Source organism: Pteronotus mesoamericanus, unplaced genomic scaffold (genome assembly GCF_021234165.1).
Source record: "Pteronotus mesoamericanus isolate MK-2021 breed Mesoamerican mustached bat unplaced genomic scaffold, CSHL_Meso_final contig_166, whole genome shotgun sequence".
In the NCBI taxonomy this organism is placed as follows: domain Eukaryota; kingdom Metazoa; phylum Chordata; class Mammalia; order Chiroptera; family Mormoopidae; genus Pteronotus; species Pteronotus mesoamericanus.
The window spans coordinates 2376185-2389981 of record NW_026555066.1 but is presented as its reverse complement, the minus strand read 5'-3'; the positions used below and the strand labels follow the sequence as shown (position 1 = coordinate 2389981).

The window sequence follows — 13797 nt, the reverse complement described above, 5'->3', positions numbered from 1 at the left end:
TTATTGAAGATCTGAAAAACAATTCCTAAAAGATTGACTTTTCCAGAAAAATGGTAGTTACACAAGGCATGGTGCCTACCATGTTAAAACATGCATTAGAAACAAATACAAAAACAATTAACAAGCCGCCACACTTCCATAATCTGAGTAAAGATGAAATGCCTGAGGAACAATGTGGATGACTTGCAAAGGGTAAGCTCTTTGCTTTAAGCACCAATAAAAAAATAAAAGGAGCACAAATAGATGAGCGTGATCAGTTATATACACTGAATCGAACCTTTGGCACAGAGCATTTGTCATATAGTATTAACACATATTATAAAAGTTCATAGTGTCAAAAGAATAGAACCACCAGCATTCAAAAGCAGCTTTGTCAACTAAGCAATAGACCACTCTACAGTATGTCCCTCCACTGTCCATCAATACACTGGCAGCAACTTTAAAATGATAAAAAAAAAAAAGAAAGAAAGAAAAGAAGAGCTGTAACTGTTTATTTTCTCTGTTTAAGATCAAACAGAAAACAAACATCAATTCTGTTATACACTAACATTTTCAAAGTACATCATTTGTACAAGAGGAGGACTAAGAACAGGAATGTGTCACAGATACCCAAACCAGTGTAAGTGAGCGCCTCACGCGGCTTTCTGGTAGTACTCAGGAGGGGCCACTTCATAATTGCTGGCACTAAACAAAGTTGCAGAATTCTTTGACAGATATCTTAGGAAATCATGAAGATAATTCAGTAATAAAGGAAGGCTCTTCTTATTCAGAGGTGTATAGGCCAGCATCGCTCCAATTCGTACAATCTCAGTAGATGCAGTGCTCCATACACCTGAGACATGGGTACATCAGGGTGGTCTACGAGGATCTCAGCATACTGCAGCCTCTCAGATTTGCAGAGTAAGCTGAGTGCCTGGCATCCTGTTGAAATATTCCTTTATCCCTCCCACAACTTCATTAACAGCATACTCCTTATCATCTGTGTTTCCTTACAATTTCTTGTAATTTGCATAATCCTCCAGAATGGAATCTACATTCTTCTTGGCAGGAAGATAAAAGAGCTGTTTCCGCTGGGAAATTAGGTCCCAGTCATCAACAAACCATGGTTTTAGTTCTTCAGGAATCTTTACTTTCACTTCAACTCTGTTCATGAATATTTCCTTGATTTCAACAGTAGGATCTACTTGAGCTCTCTTCTTGCGAGGAGGCTGAGGGGTCCCGCTGGTACTGACGCCATTTCCATTTCCAGGTGTTTTCCGTTTGTTTTTTTATTTTCACTTCACCGTTTGTCTTTTTTATTTTCACTTCACTTCAACTTTCTGTTGCAGATCAGATGTCTTCTTTCCGGGGGCAGCCCCTCTCATCTTCCCCTCTGCACACCGTGCCTGATTGGCTTTTTGAAGTTCTCGCTGTTTCTGCAGATTGGTGTCCACGTATTTGAGTACTCTGCTTTCTGGAACCCATTCATCCCAATTTTCATTCCAACCATGGTAATGTATAAAGTATTTCACTTGTTTGTCCTTTATGGCAACCTTTACACACTTTGCTTCATAAAGAAGAGACCCATGAAAGCACAGCACTTGCTCCCCCTCCTGGAATTTAGGCTTCAGGTCTTGCTTCAGTACTATTTATAGGGATTGCACGCCACTTCCTCCTTCTCCCATCCTGACTACCGCCTCCCACTAGCGACCCCACCCAGCTGCACAGAGACGCCACGGGCAGCACCAGCTCTACATTCCTGGGGGCAATTTCCTTAATTTCTTTCTTCAGTGTGTTCGGTAGTGTTCTGAGTAAAGGCGTTTTACTTCTTTGATTAAGTTTATTGCTAGGTACTTTATTTTTCTTGTTGCTATACCAAATGGGTTTTTTAAAACTTATTTTTCAATTAGAGTTGACATACAATATTATTGAGGAAAGTGTTTGTTTACTTTTCTTCTAAGAGTTCTACAGATTGACAATTAAAAACCTTTGTTTTCCATAAGGTGGCACTATAGCACAAGGTTTTGATTTCTATCAGAGGAGCATGGCTTTTAAATTTGGTAGCCTATGCTATAAAACAGCTAGAATTTTTTTTTTTTTAAAGTTAGTGGCATAAAGGGGGAAGTGTGGGCATAACACCTGGGGCTCCGAGTCTGCTTAATTCATGGTAGTGGGATCCTCAAGTGGGGATGTCCCAGAGGTCTGTGGGAAGACCTTTTCCTGAAATCCTGGGTATACAGAAGGAATCAAGTTTCATCAGTTCTCTTTGTCTCCCTTCTTTCCTTTTCTTTTTCCTTCACCCTATTCCGGAAGGTCCCTCATCAAAAGAGCCATGGGTCCCTCAAGCCATAAATCAAACAGCAGGGCAGATTGCCACTCATCATCATCACCTTCTGCTTCATCTGTTAGAAAAGTCACTACTGCCACCACTGCTGCTGCTACTCTTAGTTTTATAGTCTCCTCTGAGGTTTAATCCATCCACTTTCAGATACACGGATGAATGGATATTTCCGGTGTCCTGTGCAGAGGCTTTTTTGTTTGGTTACAGATGTCTGATTAGTTTTAAATCAAATGGGATATGAAAAGGAAAATACTCATGCCGCCATGATATCGATATTACTCTCTATTATTAAATTTTTGAAGAACCTATACATTGTTTTCCCTAGTGACTGCTCTAATTTACATTCCCCCCAACAGTGCACAAGGGTCACCTTTCCTCCACATCATTGCCAACGCTTGTTATTTCCTGTCTTTTGAAATAGAGACATTCTAAAAGGTGTGAGGTGGTATCTTGTTGGGTTTTTGATTTGCATTTCTCTGACGATTAGTGATATTGATCCTGTTTCCATAAACCTGTTGTCCTATATGTCTATCACATCCTCTGCTCCTTTTTAATAGGACTTTTTTTTGGTTTTTGTTACTGAGTTCTGAGTTTTTATATATTAACCCCTTATCAGACATATGACTTGCAAACACCTCAGTAGGTTGTCTTTTATTTTTTAATGCTTTTCTTTTTTGTGAAGAAGCTTTTTAGTTTGATGTAGTCCCACTTACATATTTTTACTTTTGCTCCCTTTGCTTTTGGTGTCAAATCAAAAAATAATCGTCACCAAGACCAACGTCAAGAAGTTTACCACTTCTGTTTACTCATGAGAACTTAATGGTTTTGGATCTTACACTTAAGTGTGTAATCCTTTTTGAGTAAGTATTTTGTATGGTACAAGGTAGTCAACTAGTTTCATTCTTTTACATGTGGCTATCCAGTTTTCCCAAAACCATTTATTGAAGAGACTTTTCTTTCCCCCATTGTATATTCTTGACTCCTTTGTCATAAGTTAATTGACCATATTATGTGTGGGTTTATTTCTGGGCTGATTCCATTAATCTGTGTGTCTATTTTATGTCAATATCATATTGTTTTGATCACTATAGCTTTGTAATCAAGTTTCAGATCAGGGAGTGTGTGATGCCTTCAAGTGTTGTTCTTCTTTTTCAAGATTATTTTGGCTCCTCGGGCTCTTTTGTTGTTACATGCAAATTTGAGAATACTTTTGTTTACTGTGAAAAATGCCATTGAAAATTGATAGGGAAGGCAGTGAATCTATAGATTGTTTTTAGTAGTTATTTTAACATTTTAACAATATTCTTAACATCTATGAACATGAAATATCTTTCTAATTATGTGTGCCTTCTTCAATTTCTTTTATCATTGTCTTATTATTTTCAGTGTACAGGTCTTTCACTTTCATAGTTAGCTATTCCCAGGTACTTTATTCTTTTCAATGTAATTATAAATGTGACTTTTAGAAATTTCTCCTTTTCTGAGAAGCTGTTATTAGTAAATGAAAACCCTAAAGAATTTTTATACATTGATTTTGTATCCTGTAACTTTGCTGAATTTGTTCATTGGTTCCAATAGTGTTTTTTAATGGAATCTTTAAGATTTTCTATATATAATATATTATCTGCAAATAATGACAGTGTTACTAAAATATTCAAAAAAGTCATCAAAATATGGAATAATTTTGTACCTAGATTATTTCAACATTGCTATGTTATTACTCCATTTAAATAAATTAAAACTATAAAAGTGTTACATTAAGAGTTTTGTTTTATAATCAAGGAAAATATAACCAGCAACATTGAAAGAAAAAAAAACGGAGTCAAGAGGGAAGGAGGGAGGGGGGGCGGGAAAGAAAAGGGAAGGGTCAAGTCAAGGAACATGTACAAAGGACCCATGGACAAAGCCAAAGTGGGGAAGGATTGAGGGAGGGAGGTGGGGAAGGCAGGCAGGGGAAAGTAGTGGCGGGAAGGTGGAGAAAAATGTATTTGAACAAAAAATTAAAATTTAATTTAAAAAAGTTTTGTTTTAGGCAAGAAAGATAACAGAAAAATTTAACTAGCGGATCAATGTTCAAGGAAAAGACCTTTTCATGTACATTTAAGAGATGTGTGAATGTACATTTGTTTTATATATTTAATTTACAGGAATGAGAATGTCATCAAGCTTCTAAGCAACCCTGACTAGCTTCTCTGGCAATGTTTTCAAAGTTCTTAAATAAAATAATTTTAAGCCTAGAATTTTATAAACAGGTAAATTATCCCCAGGCAAGGATGCATTTTCTTAGGTATTGTCAGCAGTGATCAGTTTTGGGAAAAATGTGGAGAAATACCAAAAAAAGAGACAAAACAAACTTAAGACTGTAGTGTTATCTTTCGAGAAAGGGAAACACTCTTTCTGTGGCCAACAACAAACAAGAGGTAACCTGCTAATATAAAGTCAATATATCATTATTGTAAAAAGTCAGGATATTGGATAAAGGAATGTCAGCAAAAGTCAAGGTAGATGCAAGGGATGAAATCTAATGCTGGCGCTCACCACCCAGGAAATCATTAGCAAATGGTACAAACTAATGATCAAAATTGACATAATTGGAGAATCTAGAAGCCAAGGATTGGAGAGCCTTATGTGTTTTTTTTCCTTGCCTTATCTTACCTCTGTCTTTTGTGTGTGGATACTAGAGCCATATATTCTCCAATTTCTACTGATCTGTCTCATGACCAACTCAGAAAAATATCCAACTTGTGAGTACCTCCAGGCAACTTTCGATCTGCTCATTCTCCTCTGAATTTCCCATGGAAGTAAGTCTTCTATTTGAGTAGAATGCCTTTTTCTTGTTTTCTAATGCTCCTGTTAAACTCTTCAGAAAGGATCTGCTGTGTAAACTAAGGGATACCATATTTTGTACTCCAGATAGAGTGTTTGTAGGGGTCCTGGAAGGCAAGATATGTAAGTTGGTAAATAAGTGCCTTCTGAAACAAAACAGGGACTGGGAGAGTGGCAGTCTCACCTTGTGCTTGAAAATCACTCAGAATTATGGGGAAAATATCATCTTTATGGATTTTAGGAAAAAATAATGTAAGTTTTAAGTGTTTGATCCCATTATTATAGCTTACAACGGAGAAAAAACATGGCTATGCGTGCAAAATCATAGCCTTGTTTAAAACAATATCCTTCTCTCTAGCTCAAATACAAGGACTAGAGCCTGTATTGAGAGAACTAGAAAAACAAGGCATAATAATGAAGGGAGATTCATCTTTAAAACTTCCATATTATCTGTGAGAGAAGGAAAATTTGACAGAGGAAGGTGATCTGTTTATAGATTTTTTTCAAGATCTGAGAAAAATAAGGAAGTTTGTAATTCCTCTGATACAAACTTTGCTACAATCTTTACATATGTATCTGAATAAGGTAAATATTTTCTTACATGTAATTATAATAAGTATTTTTCCCCATACCTTTAGCCAAGAGATCAAAGTTCCTCTTTGAATTCATAACAGGAGGCTTTCAGTATTTGTGGTAATGGATTCTTCAGGGATTCAAAGATTTACCTACTTACTCTTCAGGTATTTACAAGAGAACTTATAGTATTTACCCCACTTTAGTGTCCATCCTAATCCAATATATGGTGATTTTTGATAGCTGTTAACAGCTTAGATGCATATAAAGAAGAGATTTTTAGCATTACTAAAAAACAGTGTCCAAAGGACATAGGCCTTCCCTAGATAAATTGCTATAGTGCCAAACTGAAGGTAAGCAATTGGAATATTGTTCATATGGATGAAAAATACTTACAATCCAAAGTCAGCCTGTTTTACAAACGAAGCAACATGCTACAAGACAACAACTCTGCCAATTGTGGGTGTTGGTTGGGTACTAAAGGCAATGGATCTCTGTATTTTCTGAAAAAGTCAAGTATTTCACTGAAATAATACATTAGTCTGTACTGTGGTTAAAAGTAGCTGAAGAAGTCCTGACCTGTGGGGCTCAGTTGGTTGGGCATCATCCTGCAAAGCAAAAGGTCACTGGTTCAATTCAAGGTCAGGGCACATGCCTGGGTTGCAGGTTCAGTCTCAGTCAGGACATGAAGTAGAAGCAACTGATTGATGTTTCTCTCCCTCTCTTTCTTCTTCCTTTACCCTCTCTCTAAAAATAAAGATAAAATCTTTTAAAAATTCTATCAAGAATCTGAAGAAGCCCTTCAAACCTTTAAGGTAACTATTGTTTGCCCCATTTGTATCAGGCCAATTTTGACAAAGCATTTTATTTTCTCTGTCATGAGTATAAGGGAGCTGTTAGTGTGCTTACTCAAAAATTAGGCCCTAGTATAAGGCTGACTTTTCTGTGTTATTGGATTCTGTTGTTTGGGGGATGCTAGGATGTTCATGGGTCATAGTAGCAGCCACTCTTTGGACTGAAGAGTTTCAGGTTTTGACTCCGGGATATTTCACTTACTTACATGTACCTCATGTGATTACTACTATTTTACGAATTCAGAAGATACAATCTTGAGAGTTCACTACCAGGCTAGCTTTATATCTAGTATTGATATTGTTCTAGGTGGTGTAACCTTTTAAACTCAGTTATTCTGTTACCAGATCTTGACCAAACAGATGAACATGACTGCCTCATAGCCATAGAAGATGATTGACCTTAATTTGATTTATCTAATACTCTTCTTCACAATTTGACTTGTTATTCACTTATGAACTTTTAAGTGAGAAACATATAGGAAAATATAAAAGTATTTTACACAACAATTAATCCTTTTGGAGTTTTAGGGAATTATAATTTCTGAAACATAAAAGCAGCCAAAAGAATCTAATTCATAGCTGTTACCTGAGCTGATAGTTTAGCCATCAATCTTAAAGTGAGTATCTATGTTGACAGTGAATATGTATTTGGGGGTTGTCATAATATATGCTAAATTAGAAAAAATAGAGGTTTCAAATGTCAACTGTAATTAAAATGTGACATAGAAAACTGATTTATTAGTTATTGCAACTTTTTCAACAGATTTCTGTAATTTGTTCTCAAGTTTACAATATACACCGATATGAAATATTTAAAGGAATTTGCAGACCAAACCATAAATATGACTGCTAAATTTTGGAACTGGGAAATTGAAGCCCCACTACTTCTTTTGTTACATTTTATTTTTTATTTGCAGTTGACATTCAATATTCTTTTTGTATTAGTTTCAGGTGCAAAGCATAGTGGTTAGATAATCATATAATTTATAAAGTGATTCCTCCTGATATTTCAAGTAACCATCTAGCATCATACATAGTTATTACAGTATTATTGACTATATTCTCTATGATATACTTTACATTCCTGTGACTATTCTGTAACTACCAATCTGTAGTTCTCAATCTTTTCACCTTTCTCATTCAGCTCTCCACCCCTCCTCCCCTCTGGCAACTATCAGTTTTTTTTTCTCCATCTATGAGTCTATTTCTATTTTGTTTGTTTTTGTTTTTTATAGTCCACATACTCTAAGTGAAATCATACAGTATCTGACTTTCTCTGTTTGACATATTTCATTTAACATAATAGCATGTAGGTTCATCCATTTCTGAAGCCCCAACACTTCTTTCCAGGAAGTTGTATTCAAAGTTTCACAAATATGCAACTCCCTCAAAATTTGAAAATTAAAAATCATGGAGGCTTAATAAGATAGCCAAAGAAATATGGGAACTTATAGATGTGATTATTTTTATATGCCAGTTGTTGTATGTTTGGGTGGCTTTTAAATGACACCAAAAATTCATTCAAACAAAAGAAATGCACTGTAAACTTTGAAAACTAAAACTACTTGTAATAAGGATAAAATACTTCAGAAAATGACTCAAGGTGTGTTGTCAGGAAAAAAAAAATTACAAAGAACACTTAAGGCAAATTAAGGAAGTCCATTGAGGAAATTATCTGGAACTTGGTGGTAAATTGACTTTATAGAGATTCCATCATCAGAAAGGAAGACATACCATTTAGTAATGGTATGTAGAATGTCTAGATGAGCAGAAGCATTCCCACTGGCTAATGCAGATGCTGCTTAAATAGTGATCAAAGCCTTACTGAATTTTAGCATTCCAAACTTAGTAACTCTGGAACATTGAGAATCCATTAGGGAAGTTATTTTTTCCCCTGTGGTAATTCAGGGGTTCTGTAAAATTCTCCAAATAGTGTTAACTTACCATAATCTCATGGGGTTCTCTTGTATGAAAGATGTTTGTGTCTTGCTTCTTTATGAAGTTTTCTCTCTTCCTTATTTTGTTTTTTTTCAGATGACCTTTTATTTTTATATATGCTCTTGTAGCTTATATTGCATCCATGATACACACTGTAACTTTTAGGAAAAGGCCTCAAAGACAAAAAAACAATCTTATCATTGGAAGCTGTTAAACTTCTATTATTAAACTTAATTCTAAATTTATTCTGTTTCTGATTTCAAGTATTTTTTTTATTGTTGTTCAGTTACAATTGTCCCACCTTTTTCCCCATTGCTCTCCCCTGCCCCGTCCCCTCTACTCTCACAGACAATCCCCTCCATTGCCCATGTCCATGAGTCCTCTATTCATGTTCCTTGGCTTGCCCTTACCTCTTGCTTATTTTAAAACTCTGCTTTTGCCTTTTGATTTTAGAAAGTTTTATTATAATGTATCTTGGGGAAGATAATTTTAGATTGAAATTTGGGGTTGACCTGTTAGCTTCATTAACTTGGATGACCAAATCTCTCTCCAGGTTTGGGAAATTCTCAGCCATTTCTTTACATAAGCTTTCTACCTTTTCTCCTTCTGTTCTCCTTGGACTTCAATTATGTGTACATTGTCCCTCTTAATGGTATCCCTCAAGTACTGCAAGCTTTTGTCACTTCTATTCATTCTCTTCTTTCTGTGTTGCTCTGATTGGTAATTTCAGTTGATCCATCATGTACTCACTTATTCTTTTTTCTGCTTCATTATGTTTTTGAAGCTCTTTATCGATTTCTTCAGTCATTGTATTCTTCAGTTCCATTATTTTTTTTGTTTTCTGTCTCTTTTTTTAAAGATTTTATTTATTTATTTTTAGACGGAGGGGAGGAGAGGGAGAAAGAGAGGGAGAGAAACATCAATGTGTGGTTACCTCTCATATGCCCCCTACTGCGGACCTGGCCTGCAATCCAGGCATGTGCCCTAGACTGAGAATCAAACCACTGACCCTTTGGTTCCCAGGCTGGCACTCAATCCACTGAGCCATACCAGCCAGGGCTACTTTCTATCTCTTTTATGTACTTGTATTGTTTTCTTGATATTGTTAAATAGTTTACCTGTGTTCTCTTGGCTCTCTGCACACATTTAGACTAGTTACATAGATTCCTTTGTCAGCCAATTCCATGATCTCTATTTTGGAGGGCCATTTTCTGGTGTGATTTACTGTATTCTCCTGGTGGAGTCATATTTCCCTGATTTTTTATGATCCCTGTAGTCTTGTACTGCTGTCTGCATATTTGATTAAGCAGTCACCTCTTCCAGACTTTACAGACTGATTTTGATAAGGAAAGCCTTTCACCTATGGGTGGGGTATGTTGTAATCCTGGGCCTAGTGGTGCAGGGCAATAAATGTGGGGTCGTGTGGCAGCACTAGTTCTGGGAAAGCATGATGTCTCTTTAGCTCAGGTCACTGAGGTCCACAGCATTGACAAATTTATGGTCCATGGCAAGCACTGTTGGGGGGTGTTCAGTAGCTGATAGGGGCTGTTGGGGTCCTAAGTGGTGTCTCAAAGTCAAGTGGCAGTGCTGGCGGTCAGCCAGTGGTGTGCACACACCTGATAGTGGCACTAGCAGCAGGTGCCAGTACAGTGATAGGGGCTGGTTTCAAACACACATGTAATGATGGGGCCAAGGCAGGCAACTAAGGCCGAGACTAACTACGGACTCACCAGCCGCTGTGCAGGCCCTGGATAGCAGCATGCACTACTGTGACTTCTGGGCCTGACATAGGCACACGGCAGTGAAGGCTAACAATGGGACTTGAAACAGAAGCATGCAGGTGCAAAGTCAGAGGGGCTATGTGCAAGAGAGCAGAATGGTGCTGTTAAGTGCTGAAAGACAGACTGATCTAGTCTCATAAGCAGATGCAGGATCATTGGTTGTCAGTGTGCTTTGCTGGGTCCATACAGTCTCCACCTGGATATATGCACTGCAGTTGAGTCTGGTGATGCAAATCAGTGTGACAATGTGTAAATGAATAGCTGAAGAGGTTAGTCCTAAGCATGTACATTAGACTAGGTCAGTCATAGGGGTCTTGCACTTGTGCACCTGCAGAGGCCTGGACTGGCTATTGAGGTAGTTCTTGGGCTCTGTTTAGGGAGGGGGAGAGTTAGCATAGAGGGACTCTGGTGCCTGACATCAGCAAACTTCAATATCTGTGCTGTAAAAGCTGGTAAAATTTTTAGAAAGTCTACAGCAGCTGTGCTGGCTGTTGATTTCCTCGGTGGCAAAGTCTTCTAGGATTGACTACAAAACAGATTACTACGAACAGTGATCATTCTTTCTACATATGTGCTACTGATAACCTCTGCTTTCCTTACTCATTTCCAGCTGTCTTTATACATCTTAGATTTGCATTTATGGATAGGGTAAAACTGAAGCAAGATCTTCAATGGTGCCCCCAAAGACTGAGGAAGCTGGTTGCTTACCCCAATCTTCCTTTCCTGGTGAAGGCAGCTTTTCTCCCTTGGCACCAATCAATGCTGACTTGAGGGATGGGATAATGCAGGCAAAATAAACCTGTCTTCCTTCTCTTCTTGTGCAGCTACTCTCAGATTTTTTGTTCCATTGTGTTGATAAAGCTTCTTTTTTAAAAAAATAAAGATTTTATTTATTTATTTTTAGACAGAGGGGAAGGGAAGGAGAAAGGGATAAAAACATCAATGTGCGGCCGCTTCCCATGCACCCCGCATTGGGGACCCGGCCCACAACCCAGGCATGTGCCCAGACTGGGAATTGAACCGGTGAGCCCTGGTTCTCAGATCAGTGCTAAATTCACTGAGCCACAAACTGGTGACCCTGGTTCTCAGGTCAGTGCTCAATCCGCTGAGCCACACCAGCCAGAGCTGATAAAGCTTCTTAAGTGGACTCCAGAGCTCTCCTAGGAGTCTTTCTGTTTATGAATAGCTGTTTCACTCTAGATATTTCTGGGGAATGGAGGCTAGCGTTTCTTATTTGCAGTTTTGGTGCTGTCACTCTGAGAAATGTCACAATTTTTTTATGATACAGAAATGTTAACAAACTTAACAGCAAGATAAAAGCAACTTGTTACACATAAGAGAACCCCTCCCCATAAGACTATTAACAGGTTTTTCAGTGGAAACTTTACAGGCCGGAAGAAAGTGGCATGATATAATCAAACTGCTATAAGAAAAAAATTCAAATCAGGAATACTCTGCCCAGCATAGTTGTCATTTAGAATTGAAGAAGAGATAAAAAGTGTTTCTGACAAGCAAAGGATAAAAGAGTTTATCACCAGTAAACCAGCTAATTAATAATAAAAAACATATAAAAGTATAAATATCACTGGTAAACAAACACATAATAAGGTAGTGAATTAATCACTTATGGAACTAGTATAAAAATAAAAGAAAAAAGTAATAAAAATAGCTATAACTACAACAATATAAAAAGATGTAAAATATGACACCAAAAATATAAAACATGGGAGTAAAAATGCAGACCTTTATAATGCATTCGAACTTAAGTTGTTATCACTTAAAATAGACTGTTACAAATATGTTGTTATATGTAAGCCTCATGTTAACCACAAAGCAAAAATCCGTAGTACATACATAAAAGTTATAAAGAAAGGAATTAAGTCATACCGCTGAAGAAAATAGTCACCTCTGGCTGGTGCAGCTCAGTGGATTGAGTACTGGGCTGGGAACCAAGAGGTTGCTGGTTCAATTCCCAGTTGGGACACATGCCTGGGTTGCAGGCCGGGTCCCTGGTTGGGGGTGTGTGTGAGGCAGCCTATTGATGTATCTTTTGCATATCATTGTTTCTCTCCCTCTCTTTCTCCCTCCCTCCCCCTCTCTCTAAAAATAAATAAATGAAATCTTTAAGAAAGAAAGTAATCAAACCACAAAGAAAGAAAGAAAGAAAGCAGAAAAAAACAATAAAACAACTAGAAAACAATTTAAATAATGGCAATAAGCACATGGCTACTCATAATTACTTTAACATAAATGGACTAAATTATCTAATCAAAAACATAAACTGGTTGAATGGATAAAAAAAATCTATATGTGGCCTGCAATAGACTTACTTCAGATATAAGGATGCTCACACACAAAAATGAAAGGATCAAAAAAGATATTTCAGGGAAATGAAAACCAAAGAAAGCTGTGGTATTTATACTTACATCAAACAAAATAGGCTTTAAAACAAAGACAGTAATAAGACACTCAGAGGGCATTACACAATGATAAACATTTCAATCCAACAAGAGGGTATACATTTGTAAATAGTTATGCAGCCAACATAGGGGCACCTACATAACAGAGCAAATAAAAACAGACACGAAGAGTAAAATATACAATATAATAATAATAGTGTACTTTAATACCCTGCTTATATCAACAGATACATCATTCAGACAGAAAATCAATACGGAAACAATGGCCTTAATAACATGTTAGATCAGAAGCACTGAACAGACATAAATACAGAACATTCCATCCAGATATAGCAGAACACACATTTTTCTCAGTGTATATCTAATACTCTATGATAGTTCATATATTTGATCACAGAAAGTCTTAATAATTCACAAAGTCTGAAATTATATCAAGCATGCTTTTTGACCACAATGGTATAAAACTAGAAATAAAAAACAGAAAGAAAACTGGAAAATTCACAAATATTATGTAAATATTAAACAACATGCTACTGAACAAGCAATGGTCAAAAAAGAAATAAAAAAAGAAATTAAACTATCTAGAGATAAATAAAATTAGAAATACAGCATAGCAAAATTTATGGGATGGAGCAAAAGCTTAAATTTCTAAGAGAGAAATTTATAGCAACAAATGCCTGTATCAAGAAACAATAAAAATCTCAAAAATTTCTAACTTTACACCTCAAGGAAACAGAAAAAGAAGAGCAAGTTAATAGAAGAGAATAAAGATAAGAGCAGAAATAAATATAAACTAAAAAGACAATGGAAAAGATCACTGAAACTAAGACCTGCTAATTGAAAAGATAAAGAATATTGACAAAATTTTAGCTGGACTGACAGAAATAAGGGGGAAAAAAAGAAAAGAAGAGGAATCAAATGAACTAAATCAGAAATAAAAGAGATATTATAATGGATACTACGGGAATACAAAGGATCATAAGAGACTACTATGAACACTTTTTCTCAAAACAATTTGAGAACATTGGAAGAAATAAATAAAATATTAGAAACATGCAATGTTCTAAAAGTGAATCAATAAGAAA

At 36.5% G+C, this 13797-nt stretch overlaps 1 pseudogene; it reads right to left on the bottom strand.

Annotated features, from left to right (window-relative positions):
• Nucleotides 1–632: 632 nt before the first annotated feature.
• Nucleotides 633–13797, bottom strand: part of LOC129064580 (mortality factor 4-like protein 1) — a 72641-nt pseudogene continuing 59476 nt past the window's right edge.